This window comes from Passer domesticus, chromosome 2, assembly GCF_036417665.1.
Source record: "Passer domesticus isolate bPasDom1 chromosome 2, bPasDom1.hap1, whole genome shotgun sequence".
Lineage (NCBI taxonomy): Eukaryota > Metazoa > Chordata > Aves > Passeriformes > Passeridae > Passer > Passer domesticus.
In genome coordinates, this window is record NC_087475.1 from 78,737,218 (window position 1) to 78,761,390 (window position 24,173).

General features: G+C 36.9%; 1 long non-coding RNA gene across 7 annotated transcripts in view; it reads right to left on the reverse strand.

Moving 5' to 3' along the window:
- Positions 1–21,686, reverse strand: part of LOC135294338 (uncharacterized) — a 39,872-nt gene extending 18,186 nt beyond the window's left edge. The window contains exons 1-7 of one of the 7 annotated variants that reach the window (XR_010356456.1): positions 21,476–21,686; positions 19,463–19,613; positions 17,888–18,141; positions 9,555–10,370; positions 8,176–8,242; positions 7,418–7,507; positions 3,085–3,318 (exon numbers count right to left, since the gene is read on the reverse strand). This is a non-coding gene — a long non-coding RNA (uncharacterized LOC135294338). Of the gene's footprint in view, positions 1–3,084; positions 3,319–7,417; positions 7,508–8,175; positions 8,243–9,554; positions 10,371–11,410; positions 14,693–17,887; positions 18,142–19,462; positions 19,614–21,475 lie in introns of those variants that run through there. The other 6 variants (XR_010356458.1, XR_010356455.1, XR_010356457.1 and 3 more) reach the window with 6 other exon arrangements.
- Between the last annotated feature and the right edge of the window lie 2,487 nt (positions 21,687–24,173).

The window sequence follows — 24,173 nt, forward strand, 5'->3', positions numbered from 1 at the left end:
GGTGAAAGGGAACATTAAAGCTAATATAATATAAATTTCATCAGCTTTCTTTTTTATTATTTTTTTCTTCATAGTACAATTCATTTTGAGAAATATTGTCAAAATTAAAAATTGTAGAAACTACATTTAAACTTTCCATCTGGAATTACATTTGTGTACGTGGGTTTATGGCTTAACCATGAGCTGTGCCAGACCTTATAACTCAGATAAAACTGTGATATGCAAAGGAAAACCTCCTGCGTACCAAAATCAGCTGCTTGTTCAGAACATCTCCTTGCTACAGATGAACTGAGAGAAATGGACATTTCTGAGATGGACCCTACCCATTAGAGAAGGTTCACTTATCTTATAATTTATAACAAAAAGAAGCCTAGAAAACTATTTTGGAATTGTTGCTGAAGTTTATAGACTTATATTCTGCATGGCAGCAGTTAGGTAAAGTGACTGTTAATGAGAATTGCAGACATGCAATTTTGAAGTTCTTAATAAAGATGAGGATGGAGAAGTCAGAGATTTTCAGTGGCTTTTCTCAAAGCACTGAAATCTTTTATGTCAGCTTGTGACTGAATCCCTACATTAGAAAAATCAGGTTCTCTGTTTTGAACATTCTGACCTAATTTATGTTATTAAAGGCTAAATTGCAACAGAGAAATGGTAACAAATTATTATATATAAATACAATTTTTTTAAAAAGAAATATGCAATGATAAAAAAATTCAGACATATTTACATTTGGTAAAATATCTGAAATGCCTGACTACTTCCTAGGATTTGAGCAATCAAAATTATTTTAACTTCATTTTGTCATTTTATCTTTCTTCTTAATTTTTAGTGGAAGATAATAAATAGGGAAAGGCTAAGACTTGACAAAACATTGCATAGGAATTCTGTGTTCTGAGAAGAATGATAATGTATGTATGTAATTTCAGAAGTTCTTTAAGAGACAGTCAGAAATTCCATCTTCTAATACTCATTTTGGTAATCTCGTAGAGTTCCGAGAGTTTGTTATGGGTAGTTCTTCTCTTGCTGTGAGACACTGGAATATTAATGGCTAATGACTCAAAACAATCAGCCATTTGCAGAAGTAGTAAGAAGCAGATCCTGCAAGGTAAGATAATGCTTTTTATCAGGCCAAAATCCTTCCTTACACAATGGATTCAGATGTGAAAACTCTCCTTGGGGGAGATATTGGGATGTTCAGTTCACACATTCACATGTAGGCCTGAAGATATTCACCCCTTGCCATGGGGCATAACCTGCTCAACTGCTCTGACACGAGAGGCAGTTGTGTCCTAGAAGGTGCAACAGACAGTGCAGAACTCCCCATTCCTGGAGAGGAACCTGGACTTTCCCACCTAGGCTGAGCATGTATTAACCCACAGAATTTGGTATTTCATTGCCTATCATAACACCATCCCTAATGGATCAATACTGTGGCAACCACTCAACAAATGTACATCAAAATTGCAATATTCAAGTCTTATGAAAAATTACAATGGGTAAAAAACTGTATTTAAATATTCTGAAATAGATTCATTTAAATTGAAATATTATTATTTTAAATAATTAATTAATGTTTATGCAAATTGGATTGTAAGTCTTAGGGCAAGGGTACTGTCTCCTATCAGGAAAGTATGATCAAAGATTCATAGAATCATGGAATCATAGAATGAGTAAGGTTGGAAAGGACCATAGCAAGTTATTTGGTCCAATCTTTCTGCTCAAGCAAGGTCCTCCTTCAACACAGCTTTGCATTCAGATGGTTCTTGAATATCTCTAGAGGGAGATTTCACAGCCTCTCTGGGGGACCTGTTTCAGTGTGTGGTCCCCCGCACAATAAAAAAAGTTCTTCCTTATAGTCAGGATCTTCATGAAAATACAGTTTCCTCTCTGTTATGTATCCCTTAGATACTGCTCCGCAAGGTCCACATGATTATAATATCTTTTTGTCTAAAATAAAAATCATTTATGGAGAAGCTTAGGATATATCAGGGAATTTATATGGCTGACAGCTCACTAGCAACTTGGCATTAGTTGTAATGTACAGAAGCATTTAAAGCAGCAAAGCAAGGTAACAATGTAGATGTGAGATTTTAATGTATAAAGAATAATATGTAGCAAGGAATTCCACTATTTCTAGTAGACAAAAGAAATTGGAAGATTTTAATCAGAATAAATGTTTATCAGTTTTACTCAAAGCTTTCAGAAAAACACACGAAGGGCAGATGTTTTGTTACATTTCTTTTTTGAGGAGGGGAAGGACTGAACAGTTACCAGACAAAATTAATGATTCTCCTAATATCTGCTGTGAGCTTAAAGCTACAGCCACTTCCCACTTCAGTTTAATTTTATTGATGACTTGAAGAAAATATTCTGAGCTTGACTCTGGAAAATTATACAAGAAAATGAATATGAGATGTCATAGATCAAGAAGCATTCAGAAAATGTGAGGATGGCAGATACACAGAAACAGGGGAAGCACCGTTCCTAATGAAAAAGGATAATTCACTTGGTTAGGGTTTTTTGGGGTTTTTTTTTAATATGTTTGTAATAGTTGGGTTTTTTTCTGCAGATAACCTATTTCACTTCAAGTTTTTTATATATTTTACAAATACTAATGAGTTGAGCTTCAGAGCTGCAGCCTCCTGATGTTAAGTGGATAGTATTAGTCACATATCACAGAGGTGAAAACTCATGCTAAGCCCTTGTAAAAGCAGTGCATTTTTGCCCTGTGTGATTCTGGAATGTCAATGTGTCTCCACACTAACGTGGGAATGCAGTGCTGAACAGATTAGTGATGGGCTGTGTATAAACTTGCTGTGATTGCTCCTCTGTGCACAAATGCATTGTACATGTAAATCAAGTCTGAGTGCTACTTGGCATGTATATTGTAAAGGATATTAAGAAACAAGGCACATACAAAGAAGATAGAAGGAAACAAGCAATGCACAGGTAGCAGGATCTGTCTGAATAGAGCTGATTACATTCTCAAATTTTGGTTTTATTTCAGCCAATCAGCCAGAATGCAAATGTGAGTACTTGTAGAAAAAAAAGGAAAAATATATATCAGCAGGGGAAAATTACCTAAGAAGAGCTTGGTGCAGATCACAAATTAATAGTCTGTCTTTTGCTCTCATCCCAAGCCAATAAAACTGCTCACTGTCCTCTACATTCAGCTTTGAAGCCAAAATTCATCCTTGAGGGAAGCAGCAAAGCAGAAGTGGCAACAATGATCCTTGTCATTCATCCCTTTCTTAAAATGGAATCCTCCTCACAATTGTTCAGAAATCTCTCTTGTATGAGGTTCACTTCCTTGCTCTTAGGAAAGAAAAAAAAAAAGGAAAACAGACAAAAAAAACATGAGTCCTATTTAACCTTCTCTGAGAAAAAAAAATGCTTCAGGAGATATTTTTTCCTCTCTTCATTTCTTACTCAACCTATAAACAATATGCCATCACTGAGAGGAATAAAAGGGTCATTTTATAAGGGCAGTGATGCCTTGATGAAAATGTGTTTTGCCACTTGTTTTATTAACAACACTTTCAGCTTTCCAACAATTTCTAGGACCTTTTCAGAAGTCTGGAATCATCAGCCATTACTTAAAGCAAGAAAAAACTGAATTACATTCTAAATGTTTTTCTCCTGAGCAAAAATTTGATTTCATCTAAAAAAAAATAGAAATTGGATAATTTTTTTGTAATTGCTGAGAGTAAAATCTGTTTTGAGATACACCTGAAAGCATACACATTTGGTCAGAGACCACTTACAAAGTGAACTGCACTGCCATATTTTCAATGCTCAATTTTAATACTTTTATGAGTTAGAGAGATAAATGATACAGTAACAAGGTACAAAAAAGAGCTTTTCTTGAATAACCAGATTTTAAAGGGGATGGGGTGGATCTTTATCAGTCTTTTTAGTAAGGCTAAATTAGTAGGAAGTCACTAGTATCAATAAGATGGGAAGATATTCTTCACTAATTTTGACTGGAAAGAAAAGTAATCTGTAACTGATACTTGCAATAATATTTCTAGTTAATTGGAAATTATTCTAAGATTAAGAAACATTGAGGAATGTAGCTGCACCTACTCTCCAGTACTCTGAAAGAGTCTCCAAGATTCTTGACAAAGAGAAAGTAGATAGTGCCTCCCATGAAAATCCCTCAAACCTGGTGATATCTTTAAAAACCACAGTTCGTAGGTAAGGCACAAAGCTGAAGCCGTCTTCTGGTTCACGCTTGACAGATAATTTTTAAATTTTATTCCATGATTGTTTCATACAAAATACATTCAAGTTCTTGCTTCACAGAAAGATCTCATAGACCATGCTGGATAGTGTTACCAATCATTTAGAAAGGAATTGAATAACCTCTTGAGTGTGCTAAAGGTCCCTCATCACAGACATTTGGTAGACATGTTTCACAGAAACAAATGTTGAAAAAAATCAGATAAAGATTTCAGACTGGAAAATGAGCCAAAATCTCAACAAATCTCTTGCATTAAACAGTTTGGGGCCCTCACTTTAGAAACTGTATCACTGACAATTTCAGTGGCTGCAGGAAAAGATAACCTACAAAATTCACCTTGTTTGGATCCCTCTCTGTACAGTACCACTACTGTATTTTTCAGTTCCTTGAGATTTTGGAGATCACAAGGTCAGGGCATGCAGGCTCCAGCACAGCATCTGTGCTCTCTCTTCAGCACCCCCTCTCACCAGCAGGCTCAGGGTGGGAAAAGTCTAGAGAGGAAACACAGCCAGGACAGCTGACCCCAACTGACCAAAGGGGATATTCCACACCATAAGCCATCTGCCCAGCAATAAGGAGAAATGAAGATGCAAGTGCAGGGAACAGGGTAAAGGCAGGCATTTTTTATGATGCTTCTCTTCCAGAGCAACCAGTAGGCGTGCTGAAACTCTGCTTCCTGGGAAGTAACAAGACATTCCCTGTAGATGGGAAGTAGAGAATAAAATCTTTTGTTTTCCTTTATTTTTATATCTTCAACCTTTGCTTTTCCTTTATTATCATCTCCCATGAGGTTTTTTGCATCTTATTTTCTCCTTGCCTTTTCCCTCTGAGAGGAGTTACAGAGAGGCTCAGTGGGCAACTGGTGTCCAGCCAAGGTCAATCCCTTACAAAGAAATGTTAAGCTTTTTCACTATCAACCTTATTTCTCGTGCCACTCCTTAGCCCTGTCCAATTCCTTTCAATTCCTTTTGCATTTTTTAACTTGCTATTGTTTAGTAGAATAAATTTTCATGTAGTAGCTGTAGAACAATAACATAGAAATGTAGAAGAAAGTTTTGGCAGGAATATCTCATCAGTATCAGTAACTAAGTTTTCTTCAATGTCATTAATATTGTGTGTAAGGATAGCAAAAATAATTTCACATTCAACTTTCCAATTCAGCGCATATATTTTTCAATTATTTTTTATTCATATAGAAGAAACTTAATAGATTTTGAATGTACTATCAAAATGTTTGGTTTTTTTTCATGTTGAGCACAAGGTCTGTCCAAACCAGCTGTTTTCCAAAAAACCATGTAAAAAAGACCACACTATAGAAAGCAAAATAAGAAAAGGAAAAAAAAAAAATCAACAAATTTAAAAACAGGTTTTCTTCATATTTTAGCTTGTGTATAAGAATATTTCTCTTAACTTTGAAAAACATTTTGAAGAAAAAAGTTCACCAAACTGAAAAAAAAATCTGCAATAAGTTTAGTTACTTTGTTTTCAGGTTACTGATCACCACAACATCCAAAAGATTTCAGCTATCTCTATAGATGATAAAATTAACACTTATTGAGTATGACATATTCAATTTCTCATGTCTCTAAAGAGGTCAATTTCCATACATGGACCTTTTTCCTGACTTTTGTAGTTATCTGCAATGAAATTTGTTTTTAAACATGCACCTGGCAATTGACTAACCTCAATGAGTGTATTTTAGGCTCTAGTTCAGAAACTGGTGATGAATGTCATTTCTTGAGGGCATTCTTCCTACATAATATTTTGCACTTAAATTTTCTGTCTTTTTCCTGAGGCTCCTAAGCTACTTTGTAATGTTGAAAGATTCTTCATTATTATATATTGGATAGATGGATAGATGTAAAAGCTATTTCACTCTTGACCAGAGACATTGGGATTCTCCTAGGAAAACATATTAACTCAATGTCAAAACTGGTCTTAGAAAACTAGAATGGTTGCAAGGTGCTCCAACTGACTAATTAGACTTCCTGTTGAAGTCTTCTTACTCAGATAGAGAGCTTCAAGGTCAGACAGTATGCACTGAAAATACACCTGAGGTCTATTTAGTTACTGAGGCAGGTGAAAAATTATGCACCAGCTTTGTGTACAGGGCAGTGAAAGAGCTGTGTTCTATGTGTGCAGATGCACCACCGCATACACGGGTTGAAATGATATTCTTTTATTGTGTGTTAAGAGAAGGAAGAACTTTGTCTGAGCTCTTTGTCCAGAGACAATTACATGAAAGGCATTGTTTCAGCATGACAACTATAGAAATAATTCCTTGATGCTAGTACTTGTTTGATAACAACTAAGTGCATAGAATTTTCTCAGAGCTTTCTAACTCTTTGATTTTTTGTAATTATTATTTTAGGATTAAAAATGTCACATTATCAATATAAATTCACCGCAAGTTAAAGGCAGCAATAGCAGACTGACACTTCACAAAAGCTGGGAGATTGTCATCTACAGATCACATATCTTCAGCGATATTGTACTGATCAGAGTAAGGGACTTGTTAAAATCTTTTATCAAAATGCAGAAGTGAGTCTCAAATAACTGTTGATAAAAGGTGTGGATTGAGAAAAGACCTTTGAAAACATAGTTAATTATAAAGAAAAGAGAGAAAGACATATTGAGCTAGGCTAATTAAAATAACTTCTTTAAAACAGCCAGGCTTAGAGCTCTACACAAAGAAAGGCTGTATATTAAGAAAGAAAATATGGCTTGAAAACCTTTAACCTGGAAAACATTTTAGTATTTAGGAGGCATTTCTGCTTATCTCAGAAGACATTTATAGGTAAGAAAATTTTGCTGTTTCAGCTGATTTTTTGAGCAAAGAAGTAACACATATTTTGTAGATGAAATTAAATATGGATATAAAAATAATTAAAATTATGGGAGAATTTTGCATAATATTCTCATATCTGACTCTTGGAAATAATGTAAAATAACAGGAGTTACCAAAGGAAATAGCCATTGGTGGCTCCTGAATTCTTCCTCTGAGACCATAGATGATTTCAATCTCTTCAGCTGTAAGCTTTTTAAAGTCCAGTACTGTCTTCATTAGAATCAAATTTTGGACACTAATCAACCCTTTAACAAAAAACATACATTATAAAAGCAGTGACCAGGAAACAAAACTTTACAAATTAAAATAGCCAATAGACTTACTTTTTAATTGTCAGACTGTTTCATAAGTTGAACAGATGATTAATTGATAGAAAAAAGGGATCTCTTGGTGGTCTGCCTTTTCATATGGAACTGAAAAGACAATTTAGCAGAATGAAGTTTTAGGATGTTAGGAAACTTAGGAATGTAAAACAAACATGAAAGTATTCAGAAGCTGATCAGATAAATTATTGTTCCTTTTGGTCAAACATCTGAAAGCAGAAAATAAAAATCATCTGTAAAGTACATACCCTGGTATATCTTTGTCATACTGTTGCCCAGACTCTGATCTTAATGACCCTTTGCAAGTCTCAAGAGTATATAGGCAATGAGTAAGTTACAATGTGGGTTTATCGAGATTAAATACAACAGGATTTTATCCAAATTTCAAACTACTAGACAAGTTACAATAGTATCTATGACACCTTTAAAACTAAATTTTTCTGTCAGAAAAGACTACAAAGCTCTTTGCATGAACCAAGATCTCCAGAGCCCAGATGAATTTTAGTTCTTCTCTGTCTTAATTTTCTATCATTAGCCTGGTACCAAAGAAGAATGTGTTCTCAAACACATATATTTTTTAATTATATAGACTAGAGAAATCACCAGGTTAGCATATGTAAATACATATCTCAATGTGCAAACTGTTTATACATAAGCGGGACACAAAAATTACTCATATGCTTTATAGGTAGGTGCAAGAGAACTAGATTGGCCTCATCTGACTGACATATTTTAAGGCAGCAATCCAAAACACTTACCTGCTCTTCAGTGGCACTGGCCAGAAGACAAAAGATTGCATTGCACAGATGGGTAGAATATGAGTTCCTGTGAGATCAGGGGAGGATAAAATCTCTCTCAATAATTTAAGGTCATTTCAGTCTACAGTTTCTTTTCATTTACTCCTTGGACAAAGCTGTTTGTCATTAACACGAATCTGAGCAGAGAAAGTTGAGACAGACTAAATGGGGACCTAACTCAGCACTTTGCTGCCAGTTGCAAAATTAACTTTAGCAGATCATCAGAAGCAGCAGTTACCTCTGGTTCATAGTGCAAACTTCCATCCCCAAGCTAAAGCTCTAGCAGGTCCTTGAGGAATAAGTGACACCTTTACAAAGAGAGAGAGTGCTGAGTATAAACCTCTACAAACCTTTCCCTAGCCCTCAGGACTCTGGCATTGCTCCCACTGTCACAGCTTATGCCAAGAATTTTTTTAGCTAGTACTAGCCCTGGAAAGCACATATGCTGAGTGATTTGCACAACCAACTCCTAAACTAGTCTGCGCAGCTGTGTGTTTCTTGTTACCTTCACCTTCTTAGGAGAATCACATTAAATTGGAGAGTGATTCAAGAAGCTTCCAATAACATAACTTTGAGTTTCCTGTTCAGTCAAACTAGAAGTCAGGAAAATCAAACAATAAAAAAACCTTTAATTAAAAAAAAAATAAATAAAACATGAAAAATAGCCTTGAAGATTCCAAAGGCTTGTTGGAATTATATATAAAAAAGGAATTTAAAAAATATTTATTTAATATCTTATTGATACTAAGTCTATCAGGCATTTCTTTCCAGCATTCAGTAGACAAGTTGAAGAGGTTTATTAGCCTACATAGTAAGGGTCTTTGTCCTTTTTTTTTTTTTTTCATATTCCACATTTGCAATCAGATTTTATAGAAGAAAATAAAGGAGGCATGCTGGATTTTATACATCCACTACTACTTAAAATCTGTTCAGGGTTCACAACTGCTTAAACTCTCTCCTCGTTTTTCTTGCCTTCTAGAACTGATTTATTCTTAAGGAGACAGATTCAATCTTCGTCACCTGAACTTCATCCCTTTGCAGTGAAACCACTAATGTTATTTAAATAGTTCAGTTGTTTCCTCTGCTTGACTAAACTACTAATAGCTTGTTAAATAACTGAGCTAAAGGCAAAAGGTACATTTCACAGTGAAGCTTTCCTAGAGACTTTCTGAGAGGATATTGACTTTGCTTTAATTGTCCATGACAAGCTAAGTTTTAAGTTCCCAGCCCAGAAGTCGACTCTATACAAGGGCACTGTAGGTTTGAGCAAGAAGTAGCTTCTTGTGGAAGTGCCAAACGCATTTGCAAAGAAATTGAAAGGACAAAAATACTAAACCCACCTGGGAAGAATGCGAATCAGTGTCTTGAACCTGTGTGTGGAAGATACTTCTTCAGTAGCGATGAGGGTAGGCAGGAAAGGTGCTGACGTTTTTTTTTTTTGTGAGAAAATAGCTTGAAAATGGACTTGTAAAAATTGACAAAATTAAAAAGGAGAAGGATCCTGAGATCTAAGGCCTGCCCTGATCTTTCTGTAGCCCCTTCCTACCCTTCAGCAGACTGACACTCCTTCCCAATTTGGTAGCATCTGCAAAATGAGGGTGTACTTGATTCCCTCATTCAGATTATTGATAAAGATATTAAGCAGAACTGACCCAAATATTGAGCCCTGAAGAACTACTTGTGAAAAATACCCACTTGTGACTAGCTTCTAGTTGGATGTGGCACGATTCACCACCTCTCTCTGGGCCAGGCCATCCAGCCTCATGCTGTCTGGGCCTCATGCGCTGGTTGTCCTGCACCTGCTGTGTGATGGTACTCAAAATTTTCTATTCCAGCAATTTCCTTAGAACCAAGGTCAGGGTGACAGGCCTGTAACTCCCTAGATCCGTATTCCAGCCCTTCTTGTAGATGGGTGTCCTATTTCCAGTCAAGTGGGACCACACCAGTGAGCTGTGGCTGTTGATAAATCACACAGAGAGTCTTGGCAAGCGCTTCCACCATCTCATTCAGTAGCCTTGGATGGATTCCTGGGATCTGGCTCCACAATCTTCTCTGTGTGTGTGTGGTGTAGCAGGGTCACTGATCATTTCCCTTTGGATTATGGGAGGCTTCATTCTGCTCACCTTCCCTGCATTCCATCTCAAGTTGATAGGTACCTGGAGAACAAGGAGTCTGATTATTAAAGACTGAAGCAAGAAGTCATTATGTACCTTATTCTTTTCCTCATCCTTTGTTACTATATTTCCCCCCACATTATATAAAGGATGAAGATTCACCTTAACCCTCTCTTTTTGTTGCTAATATGTTTATAAAAGTAATTTTTTACTGTCATTTTCAGCAGTAGACAGATTAATTTCTAGCTGGGCTTTCCTCTAATTACCTCCCTTCAAACCCTCACAATAAAAATCACAATATCTCCTGAGTTGCCTGCCCCTTCTTTGAAAGGTGATACACTTCCCTTTTTTCCTGAGTTCAAGCCAAAATCCCCTGTTCAGCCAGGTTGATCTTCTTCTCTTCCAGAACATCTTTTGGCAATGGGGATGGCCTATTCCTGAGCCTTTAGGATTTCCTTGTTGAAGAAAGTCCAGCCTTCCTGCAATTCTTTTCCTTTGAGGACTGCCTCACAAGGTACTTTGTCGTGAGTATGCTTTTCTGACTACAGTCCAACTATCAAAGTGGCACACAGGCAAAGAGCTTTTTCCTGCTGTGTCATAGACTTCTCATACTTGAACTATCACATATCAAGGGCTGTACACACTATCTTTACAATAGGTTCATGCAGGCCAGACACATGCACTTTCAACAGCAATTGAGAACAGACTTACTCCCCTGATAGGTAGGCATAAAGTGGTGTGTACAGAAAAGGCTTACAGGTTGGTCTGGACAGAGAGTAGTGAATTATTTTATGTGATTAAAACTGTGAATTTGCAAAAAGAATATAAATTGCCCAAAATGCTTAAAAACAAAGCTCATTCATTTCATTTAGCTAGGCAGAATGCCAACCGGGAAAGGAAAACAAAAAAGGAAAATTTTGTCCAACACAGATAAGATACAAAGCATATTAAAGAAAAAGAAGGGGCTCAGTACTCCTCCAGAGCAGACACTCTTGATTTGTGACAAGATCTGCCACAGAAACATCATCAAGGCAAACTTTTCATGACACTGAATATAAACCAGAGTTATGCCTAGTACCTACAATGTAATAAAGACAAAGTAATTCCTCCCTCTTGCTCAAGCCATGGGACCATCTCTAGGACACTGTGCATCTGCTTGTGTCATCTTCACTGTGGAAGCCAGCCCAGTCCACTGTTGAAATGTACAAACTAAAGAGTTAAAGTGCTCAGGATGATTTGGATATTAAACACTCACATTCTTTCCCTTTAAATCACCTCCAACAAGAATGTCATCTACTCACCGGAACAGTTGTAACTTTTCAGCTCCATTACATGCTTATTGTTGTGATGTGCCCTCCCATCAATCATGCCTTTGTACCTGACAGTTTTTCAGGACAGGCAGAATTACCTGTTTACACATCTTCATCTGGGTGCCCATTATCTGCTCAAATGAGCCTGTTTCCAGGCTTTGACACTGTGCTGCTTTTACTGCCAACACCACTGGCATTACCTCTCTCCTCACTGAATGTGCCTCATCTGCTAACACCTCCCACTTCTACAATAGATATGGTACAAGTCTACCACAAATTAGCTAGGGCCAGATACTCAAAAATTATTACATGTATCCACAGGTCCAGCAGAGCACACTGGGGGATGTGTTTATATTCTGCACACATTTCCTAACTCAGGCTTAACACAGGGCATCTGATACTTGCAGGAACAAAATGTTCATTTATACTAAGTGTAACAGTACACTTAGCTCTGTGCTCTCATTACCACAACTTTATTTTCTGGAAGCTTACTAACCTAATTGTAATTTATAGACCAAACATTTCAACTTAACAAAAATAACATTTCTTTGTTTTTCTCTGATAAAATACAAAGTTAATTTAGACTTCTGAGTAATAAGGTATCTCCAATATCAGCATATTTCTAGTTCATTTACTTACACATAATATACTTTTTAGACTTAAATTTTCTCCCACTTGATTTTCTACAAGGTAAAAATCTCAGCATGATAACTGCATTGTGTTCATGCTGCAACATCAAAGCTAAATTCTTTTGGGCTAGACACTCAGAAATGACAAATGTAATTAAAGCTTTGCTTTAAAATACTTCTCAGAGCTTATTGGTGGTGAGAAGTACTTCCCCTGATGTCTCAGTGTTCCGACAGCTGTGCTGAGTGAAATCAGATTGGTTTCCTCTTACCAAGTGCAAAAATTGAGGTTTCTACTTCTGTGGGAGTTGTAACAACCTAGTAAATATAATACTAGTCACCAAAGCAAACTATTTTCAGAGAATATACAACTTAATATCTTAGTGTCACAAAATAGGCATTTGAGTTGCATTTACAATATTTTGCTTTCTGTGGTACATATCCATTCTTACTATAATTTTGAAGCTTTGCATGTTGCAATTTCATATTGTATACCTTTGATAAAGGAACTGGTCTAGAGGAAAAAAGATGTGCAATATGCTGAACATATCTAGGCTACAGAAATATCCTTGAGAAATGACACATGAAAAGTTTCTAATGAATATGAATGGAGAGAATGAAAGAAGACACAAAAATAAAGAAGGTTTTGCACCCATCATGTTTTAAAGCAGGAGTTACTGAACAAAGAGTACCAGTGCAGAAATGATCTTGCCACTTAATGAGCATTTTTGTTAATGTCCTTTGCCACCAAAAGTAGGACTATGCTAATGAATACTGTCACTGAAGAAAATTTGAGAGGCATTATCAATAGCAAAGATCGAGGTAAACACAGAGGAAGCAATGGATGACCTTGAGAACTTGAATCTACAATTTGAATGGCATTCTGCAATAGAAAAAGAAAGAAAAACAAGATACTAAGCCCAAGGACTCCTGCTATAAAATCAGTTTGAAATACAAAAGAAGGACAAAATACAGAGAATACAGTAGAGAAGGAGAGCAGCTTTGCCACAAATGAACCCGCAATAATCAGGCCAACACATATTCCATTAATTTTGGAGTAAATGGACTGGTTTAGTCGAGCCATAAGTGTTGCCTACAAAGTACCAGACTAACAGAGAAGAAACCCCAGCCTCCAGAAGAGAAGTATGTTTTGTAAAGGACAATTTTGTAATGTCCCATTTGGTTGAATATATAAAAATTTTAGCTTTAAGAAAATTATGGGAAAATCCTCCTAAGGATTAGGAGGAGAAGAAGTATAAAATTATCCAAAAGTGCCAGGGTAAATTAACATGTGTGGTCACCTTTTGTATATCCCTGACATGGCAGAAAACTATATCCAGTGATCATAGTCTCTCTGTCAGAAGCTGGTGGGATGAGGACAAAATCTCATCTGCTCTTTCTTTCAACATATTTTTGTTCAATCTTCTTCCTAAGAAACCGTTAGTCACTAAAAACGTCTCCACAGATACAGCTTGTGATCATAATAGTTGTAACTAAAAAAAAAATAAAATTAATAGACATATTTTTATACTTGTGACTTTTAGTTTTAGGTCTCCAGAGCTAAGAAGACATGTTCTAAGTGTGGTAAAGGCAAACGTTTGTGTTATTGAACCACCATACTATTCAATTTTATTTTGACAAATGATTCAAATGTTAAACTCAGAGCAACACCTACATATAAGTGTTCACAAAAAATGAGATTTTTTCCATCACATAAAGGGGACCTTGAATGGCTCTGCAGGCCATTTAAAGCCTTCATCCCGTGAACTGGAGGGCATTTATGACTTTGTGATATAACATCCTCAGGAGTTCGTTGACATTTACAAGATGTGAATTTCTGTCAGACAAACGTAAGTTGCTTCATAAAGGATAGTCCAACTTATAGTTATTAGTTTATTCTCAATGGACATGTAAGAATTCCTTTAAATAATAGTCACTGTAATATGAAATCTCAGTATAAACTTCCTTGAAAAAAAATAGAAAAAGGTATTCAGAGAGATGAGTTTCTCTTTTGAAATGAAAAAGTGCAAATCAAACAGAAAGTTTTTGGTCTGACTGGTGAAATCAAAATATGAAAGAAGAGCCATGAAAAAATGAGATAAAGGAGAGGTTAACAACTCTTTACATGTCGTCTCTGGGCACCCTTTGAAGGAGTAAAGATCTGCAGAGTCATTTCCACTCTAAAATCTGAGAGTAGTATGAAAGAAAAAAAAAACAAACCTGACTTGAAAAAATTGGAATAAATGTCAAATCTCAACAGTTAAGGAAGTATCATGCTCCTGTTATCAAGGTCTTGTTATTCTTTAGAAAGGATGGCAAGAAGTAATCTAAGAATCTGTCTCTTCAGCCTCGGAGACCTTTTTGTTTGATATGAACCCCTCCACATCTGACAATGACCCTCTTTACACAATGGAATAAAGGATATTTTTTCACTCTACCCATTAGTCCCTAGAATGAAGCTGCCACAGACTTCCACTTCTGAAGAAATTTTATGCCTTCTTAGGACAAGAACAAGAAGCAAAGGCATGATAAACCCCTGCAAAATTAGTCAGTGTAGAAGTAATAGAAAGTCATCTAGAAATTGGAATCAGATCTCTTGTGAAGGTGCAGTGGTTCATATGACATCATGCCAAATCTGACTTCAGGTTTCCAAATATTTTCCTACTCTTAGTTCCTCTATTAAGAATGACACTTTATCTGAATTCACATATAGCTCATTGATTTCCTGTTAATTTCCATTGTTCCTTTGCTAATCCTAGAATTCAAATTTTGCCATTCCCTTGTGTCCTGGCCTTTTTCTGGTCATTGAATATTTTGCTCAGAAGCCCTTGGTCCTGAAAGTGAATATGAATATATTCTGCAGCAGAAGAGGAGAGTGGCAGAAAGAAGAATTTGACATTTGACCAACACACCTTAAATATTGTCAATTTTCTCCCTACAGCAGCAAACAGTATCTCTGTTTTCTTCCCATGCCCCCTCACCTTGTTTCCACTGGACATGCACCTTCCTGTTTTGTCTTATTTCTAAGAGAAATGTTACATGCATAGGTGTCTTCACATAATCATTGTTGTCATAATTTGGTTTTGTTGCCAGCTCTACTGGAGATGTAAAAGACATTTAAATATGGTTCTTAGGAACATTTATTTATGGTGGATGTGGCAGCACTGGGTTAATGGACTACGTGATCTTAAAGGACTTCTCCAAACTAAGCAATTCTGTGATTCTACAATTCTAAGATAATAATTGCAGCTGTCAATCACAGACCTTGATAAAGCAGAAAGAACAGATAGAATTTTTGAATTCAAAAAAGTTTCAAAATATGTTCCTTAATGAATAAAGAAGACTCAGGCAGCTACAGGCCAGTCAGTCCTACTTCTGTGCACAGTAAGATCATGAAGTAGATCTTCCTGAAATCTAAGCTAAGGCACAGTGAAAATAAAGAAGTGGTTGGTGACAGCCAACAAAGCTACACTAAGAGCAAATCATGCCTGACAAATCTGGTGGCTTTCTCGTGGGGTTACAGCACTGATGGGTAAAGGAAGAGCAACTGACATAGTTACTTAAGCTACAGTTCAATATCATAAGTCATCACTCAATATAATGAAAATTATTCCTTTTTCTGCAACAAGGAATGGGTAATTGCTAAGAGTCTACAAGTGTGGCTGGCAGCAGCCACAGTGATGTTTGGGAGACACAGAATGCCCTTAGGAAGTAATCTCAGTAATCCTGCACTGACAATGAAAACAGACAGAGTTTACTGACAAAACAAGTTTGCAGTCTGGGGGAGAAAAAAAGTGCTTATTGAACATCAGTTTAAAAAAAAAAAGGAATCTGAACATATTCTCCACTCGATCCTTCCTCCACGGTAGTATTCAGGGGAAAAAAAAAGGATTTTGTATGCAAACAAACAGGATGACATTTTTTAAGTACTTGACTAATAACAATTCCCTCTCTCTAAACAGACCAGAAAAAGCCCAGATTTCTTGAGTCAGTGGGTAGTGGTTTGTGGTTGCACTTTTCCCCCACAAGTATGACTTTTTATAGAGGTGGCGATGTTTTCAGCAGAGTTGCTGGGTTGGCTTTCCTTGTGGCCCTAAAATTCTGCATTCTTTGTGTCCATTAGCAGTAACACATCCTTCTTCCTCAGGCTTGTAAGCACTTGGACAATAGTGCCACCTTTATCTTGTCTCAAGTTCCCATCACAGTGGCTTAGAACAGCCCAAGTTCCAGGTATCCACAGAGCTATATTGAGTGGTGGGGAGGCGGTGGCATCAGTGGTCACAGATGCCCTCTGTCCCATAACTGGGGATGATCTTTCTTTGACTGTGATATGTGTATGAATAGTTGCTTCCCTGCATAGTTTTCTAGTGGGAATTTTTGTCTGGATCATTGCCAGGATGTACCAGCCAGACCTCACCTCTACCAGGCCTGGAGTTAACACCATCCTGTCCCTTCATTGTGTGCTTATCTCATGGCAAAGTCCTTCCATAGCCTAAACATTGTTTGAGACGGGCTGCCATGCTCTCTACATCCTTACAACAGGCCAAAGGGTAATTAATGTTCCAGACACTGCTCCTGGGGTGTTGAAATTTGCCATAAGTAAGGGTTGGTTCAAGTCCAATGTTTCTGCAGGAGGTTCCAGCTAGAAAAAAATGTAGTATTGCATTTTATTTAAATGGTATGCTCTCACCCCTCCAAAATGTACGGTATATCTCAAGCCTGTGGTCCTACCCTGAAGCATCCTGTGTCTGTAATCCCATTGTCACAAATCTGATTCTGCACCCACTTTCAATCTGCCTCTTAAACCATGCGAGCGAGACCAGTCGCTCTCTTAGCCTTTCCCCCCTCAGCCTTCCTACCCTCTTGGCCCTTCCATCCCCTAGGCCCTCTCCCCCTCCCCCTTCCACCTTTTCCCTCAGCAACCATGCTGTTCCCGGGGATGGGACCCTAAATAAACTCCCATCTGATCAGCACCCTCAGAAGCCGTGTGGAGTCTCCTTGCCTGCCTGCTGCTGCCAGTGAACTCACAGCCTAGGGGGCCCTCCAGGGACTCCCCAGGGTTCCCCCCCACCCCAAAATGAACTACAACAAAAAAAAAAAAAAATCCATTTTTATCAAGGGAAAATATAAAGGGAAAAGACCAAGTTCAAAAACCAAAACCAGATTTTTCTCTGAGCAGCCTAGAATCTCTGTTTCAGTACAGGGTCTGTTGTGAATTTTGATCAATTCTGTGTTTGTTGTACATCAGAATAGTAGTCTTTGGCCTGATAAAATGGACTTGAGGAAAAGGAAGGGAAAAAAAATATTCCACGTAAAAGGAAACTGAGAGCCACTGAGAGGGTTACAGAAAACCCTGCTTTTTCTTGGTTTCAAAATTGGTGATCAAGGATCTGATTTGCAGAGATACTAATCCTTCACAGCTGGATTGAAAGATGTTGGGAGCTGGTTTTGACCATGGTGGATACTGTTTAGAGCTAAGTACTCTCTTGTGGAGAAAAAAAAATAAGAAAATATCTCAGAGCCTCTAATTATTCAACATAAATTAGTGAAAACTTGGTGCTAGCTTATTTCATGCAGCAGATAACTGTCAACTGTTCAATTGTGACACTGGGAAATAATTTACCTCCATGAAGGTACAGTGGGAAAAAATTCATATTTTGAAGTCCATGGGTACCATTGCAATGAGTGCAATAGCCAAGACGATGAAAGGATTAATATTCTTGAATTCGCAGAAGGTTTTGGCTGAAGCAGTACTCCTATGGGTAAGAGGGAATATTCATGAAAACCCATGTACAATCTTAATTCTATAATCTTCTAGCTTTCATGTTCTATGCTTTGTAGTATTGAAAATATTCTCTTCTGTTCTTGGATTTTTTTCTGCAATAAATGGAGAGAGGCAGAAGTTAAAATGTTCATGGTTTAGCTAAAAGCAGTCTCTGTGTTCCCTCCCCTTTGTCTCTGGAGGGATGTCCCTAATGCTTATGTAAAGATAATAAAAGGAGAGAAAACTTGGATCCTTTATTATTTACTGCAGAAAACACAATTACATATTTGCACAGCACAAAATATCAATTATTTACCTGATGGACCACAGAGGACCCTGAAGAAAAATGTTATCTGTCTAACTAATACACTTTGAACATATACATGGGGAAACAACAATAAAAAATCATACAGAATCTTTATCCAATGCTTGCAAATTAATTGACTAAATCTTCAGAACAAATATATAGAAACCTTTTATTTTTCTTAAATAAAGCCAAACTAATTGGTTTTCTTAGATACAGGGCAACATTCCAAATACTCATGGACAATGAAATTTCAAATTTGCTTGAAATTTTTACAGGTTATTTTTTCCCCACTAATAACTTCAGCACAAATATTTCTATTTTTAAAGGGTTCTGTTTAACTTCCCTGATGCACTGTAAATGCACTGTGCTAACAACTTCCACCAGTTCTAATACTGTCATAGGAAGAAAACATGTGATCAAATCTAACAAAATTTCAAAACTAATTCAGGTGTGAACCTGAATCCAGGTTTTGTGATATGAAGAAAATTCTTCTTCAAGAGGATTGCCAGGCATTGGAATAGATTGCTCAGGGAAGTTTTTGAGCCAACATCCCTGGAGGTATTTTTAAGACATATAGATGTTGCAGTTGGGAACATAGTCTGGTGGTGGATTTGGCAGTTAATGGTCGGACTTGATGATCTTTTCCAACCTTAATGATTGCCTTATTCTGAGACATTAAACACACCTTAGATTTGGTGTACAGCATTTATGTAGCTGGATAAAAGTGAAAAATTCGGTTTGTTAATTAATTTAGGTTTATTGGTAGTACATTATAGTCTTTGAAAATTTAGGCTATTAAAGCACTACTTGTTAATTCAATAATCACATAATACTTTAAAAAAACTTCCCAAACCTGAAGAGAAACTTCACCTTTGCATAAACATTTTTAATGGTGCAAACAAGAAAGCAACAAAATGAGAATGTATCATAGATTACAGGCTGCCGGGAAAAGTTCCAGAGTCTGGTTTTCTTTTTTCCATAGTGTTTTTACAACGTTATTCCTTGAAACTTAACTCAAGTCTGAGCTTAATTTTTCAAATAAATCTAATTAATTACCAAGAAAGTAAAGAAGTAAATAAAGGTACCAGAGGCAATTATAACTTAGGAAAAACAAAAGAAAACATTACCTGGAGAAAGTCATATATAATTCCAGGTCTCAGTGGCTGAAGTATTTTATTTCTTCCAATAATTCTCATATTTTAAATATATCTTATAAAATACTGTTGTGGACACAAAGAATAGAGCTGGAAAACTTCAAGGAAATGCTCATCAGAATGGCTAAATTGGAGAAGATAGGAAAATTACAACAGAAAATACAATCTAAATATTAGAAAAACTAGTTCCTATCATAAAATAAAGCCAGGGTCAACATTTTGGTAAAATTTCCTTGAATTACAGCAGATAAAAATGTCCAGCTTCAGAGGGAATGTCAGCAAGATTTGAAAATTCGAGTACTCCCCAGATAGTGTCTCCAATATTTTTTGTAATCCATGGTCTTCATCCACTTTTGGAAAATCTTGTTTTAATCACATTATATATATTAAAAAAATAAAAAAAAAAAAACCACAAAAACAACAAAAAACAAGCAACCAAAAAAACCACAAAAACCCCCACCAAAAATAAAAAAAACCACAAATGAACAAAAAAAACCCCCACTCAGTCTGCAAGGGGAGAAAATCCTAAAAATGGCACCTCCACTAAGATTAAATAACATCTAAATAAAAGATAAAGAGTACATGACCACTGAAACACCTTGATGTTGTTACCTGATGAGAAATGCTCCCTACTGGCACTGCTTCATTCCCTCAGCTGCTATTTCTTTGTTGACATACCACAGGAATATCACTTCCACCCTTGCCACTTCAGCTTCCCCATCAGTAAATCAGGACTGGCACTTCATCTATTCTGTGAAGTGCTCTACCTTCTAATGGTAGAATTCTCAGCTGGTAACTCAGTTGTGATAAATATGAGATTTTTGGCATGCAAAAATGATTATGCTTTTAATGGGATTACAAAATATAATTAACTCTCAAGCTTGGTAATATGTGATAAAAGTAATCAAAATGTGTGACAAATTATCTGTTTTACTGTGTCTTATATCATAATTATGTATTCTTAAACTATGCTACAAAGCTCAAGGATGGTTTTCTTACCATTGAAAAGATAAACCTCTAGTGATGATTTTGTTTTGTTTTGATCTAAGCCAAGAAAATGTATTCTACTGGGAAAATCCACGAGGATCAGGACAGGTTATGTAGCTCTATGGAACACTTTGAACCGTGAGCAAGGATAAACAATAAATTGTTAAATGCTGTTTAAGACTACAACAAAAGTAACAACAATCAACTATGCTTTGGTGGCAGCAAAGCGTAAATGGGCAAATATTAATAATCTCTTTGGTGATAATTTTGTTATGCAGTACCACAGTTTGAGTCATGTAATTTCATTACAAAAGCTTGGTTATGAAAAGTTAAAATTAAGAAAAATAATCACAGAATAGTCACTACTTTATGACTGCTCTGCTGAAGAGTGTTTATCATCAGTGAAAGATGGAAAGAAAGACATGCATGACAAATACTGGTTATCCCACTTACAGCGTCCTATCCATTTTCTTCTAGACACAGTGCCTTAAAAGGGAACAGAATTTTAACCTCTGGACAAAGTGGCAAATTAAGTACACAATCTATATCACTTATAGACAAGAAGGTTCTTCTGGTGAAATCTCATTTTGTTGTTTATAAGCTAAGATCAGCTTCTGCTGTCTACATATAGTTTTGACCACACCCATGCCATCAAGATAAATAGTTTTGCTGTCTAAGCAGTATATGGTTGGACAGCTGCCTGTTTGCTTCAGAGAATGAGCACAAGTAGCCTTAAAACACAGAGTCCATTCAGAATAGTGAAATGAAGAACCTGCATTAGACAACACATCAGAGAACAATAGATTTCTTGAGGTTCATGGAGATTACATAAATGTTAAAGTCAAGCCAACTGACCACAGTTTACCCACCAGTCCTCTTCAAATGTAGAAGGCAATACATTTGTTCAGGCAAAATTTAACCAGTATAAATCCATACTAATTCCTTCTGGTCGTCCTTTACTCCTTCATATGAGGATTGTCATCGTAACTTTCCAAGTACCTGAGATAAGGCTGACCAGCCTGCAGTTCCCCAGGTCTTCTGTACTGGTCATCGTCAAGGTAGGCATGTTGCTTGCTTTTTCTTGTCATCAGGAATCTAGATCAACCATTACGATATCTGAAAGATTAAAAAAGAGTAGTCATGAAATGAGGGTGATAAAAACTATAACAGGTTGCCCAGAGACCAATATTTTATTGGTGGATTCTGCCTCTCCCCAGAAACCCTTATGATTTTTGAGACAATTCCAGTCATGATGCCAAACAGACCCTCTTGGCAACACCAGCTATGAAGGGCAAAGCTAACCTATTCCTGAGCTTCTATGCCTACACCCCAAAATCCTCTAGTTATTCTTGAACTTGGGTCTTCATGAACCAGAGTCTTCATGGTACTACCATGGTGCTGATAAGGAAAATCAGGGAAAAACAGAAGTTTGGGTGCCAGACTTGTTGCTGTGTCAGGTGTACCTTTCAACCAATCGAGTATAATCAGTGTTTTGTTCTTGCCACACATCACTGAAGAGATGTTTGTATGGATTTCCACAATCTGACGTTGCAATGTCAGCTCCAGCCAGCAGTTGTGGAGCCATACTGACAGATGTTGGGAACAAGATACGAAGCTTCATGGAGAGAGAGGTGATGTGTGAGCTTTAAGAAAAGGCAAGATGGCTTCATAACTTCATTGGATAGAGCACACAGATCTAGTCTGGGCCTATGGTGGAAAAATAATGACTGATTGCACTCCCTGACAAGGGCATCCTTAACTTTATATTAATGCTACATCAACACTTTCAAATGCATTGCATTTTTCATCATTCAGACAATATGCACTATAAGACAGCAGACTGCCTTCTGTCTGTCCTTACAGAAAGACTAATATGTTTTCCTACTCCTACTGTGCCAAAATATATGTTTAATCGCTTGTTTTGTCCCCTCACAAATTCCATAGGTAATTTCCTGTGATGTTCATTGGTGAATATTTTTCTTTAATGTAAAAGGGATTATATTCATTTTGTATTGATTGAATCAAATAAACAATTTTCCAGGAATTAAATAAATTTTATGAGAACAACTGCCAGCCATCTGCCTTGATCTAGTATTTAAGGATAATCCTTTAAGTTGGGGCCAATCTAGTGGCCACTTTCATCATTCAACTGAATTTAAATTCACATTCCTCTTTTTTTCTGAATTTTGTCTTAAGACTATCCTTTATCTTCAGTAAACAAGGAATAGAATCATAGCTAACCTTTGCTTGCAGCACTGTCACTTACTTTATTTATTTCTTTTTTATCTGAATCACAGTAATGCTCAGCAATAGCTAAGCAAATCCTGATTTCTCAGTTAATGTGTTTTTTTTAAAATGGGAATTATTAATCATTTAGTGTTCAATCCCACAAGGCTGAGGATGAACATCTGCTGATAACCATCACTGAGCTACTCAGCTGCTGATGATTGTGTTGCTATCACACTCAGAGCCTGATAAACTGCAGCAGATTATTTAGATCCTAAACTCTTTGCAGTGAGGATTATGTCTGCTTTCTCTCATGCCACATCTATTACAGCAGACAGCTGACCGCTAGCATTTAACAAATGCTGAGAAATTAACCACTACAGGGCTTTGCAGCAACTGGCTATAAGTGATGCTGATCCATAAAGATCATCCCCATCTGGCCACAGGAGAATAACTGGTGATACCTGATGCCTGGGAAGCGTGCACTGCAAAGTGCCCCTTCAGGTACCTTCAGTAACTCCCCCATAAACCATTTAGATGTTTTTCTCCTCCTCACAAAATTGCTATTAGCTCCCAACACTGGTTGTCAAAAGAAAAAGAACAAAAACAGACAAGCAGACCCTAAACTCAGCAACCAAACCAAGCTCTGCTTCCTCCCATGGGCAATCTTAACCTTTTCAGGCACTCTAAAGTAATATCAAAATTGTATAAATTTCCTTTCCCTCCTTCCCATGCCCTGTTGCCATCTTGCTTCACCTCAACCCCAAATCTCACTGCTCATTTCATCCATGACACATCTCCCTAGAAACCTGGGATGTGGGATTTGGCCTGCCTGTACAAATGCAGCAGCACAAGTTTGGAACTCCCAAGATTATGCTCAGCAGCTTATAGCCCCACTGTCCTGATCCCAAAGGTTGTCTTGAGGTGAGCAACTCAGTGCCAATATGGCCATGAAGCAAAGGCAGATTGAGTTTGCTTGTTCCCATCTGTGCACATATGTCCTGAGAGAGCCCTTGCCTGCGTCAGCCTCTCTTCTGGGAAAAACAGTAACAAGGCTGTGCAATACCCCAGATTTTTATTCATGGAAAGGCTTGTGACAGTGAAAGCTGTATCCATTCATGTTCTCAGTGAAACAAAGGTAATTTGGTATTTCCCAGAAAAAGGAAAAAAGGACTTACAAGAAACTGATTAATCACTCAGAAGCCCGCACTCTGAGAAAAAAATTTTTTTTTAAATTTCTGTGCTTAAATTGTAATATTTTTAACACAAGTGCACATCTTCAAAGTAAATTCATTCTGGAAAGAAACAAATAAAAAAATCAACAAAAAAATACACCCCCACCCCCAATATACTTTATTCCATTTTGAGATTGTTTTCTGGTTGTTAGCTCAGAATATCATCTGGATGGACCAGTTCCTCAAAAAAATAGTTGTGTTTGATCAAAAGGGAATTTTCTGATAAAAAAAAAAAT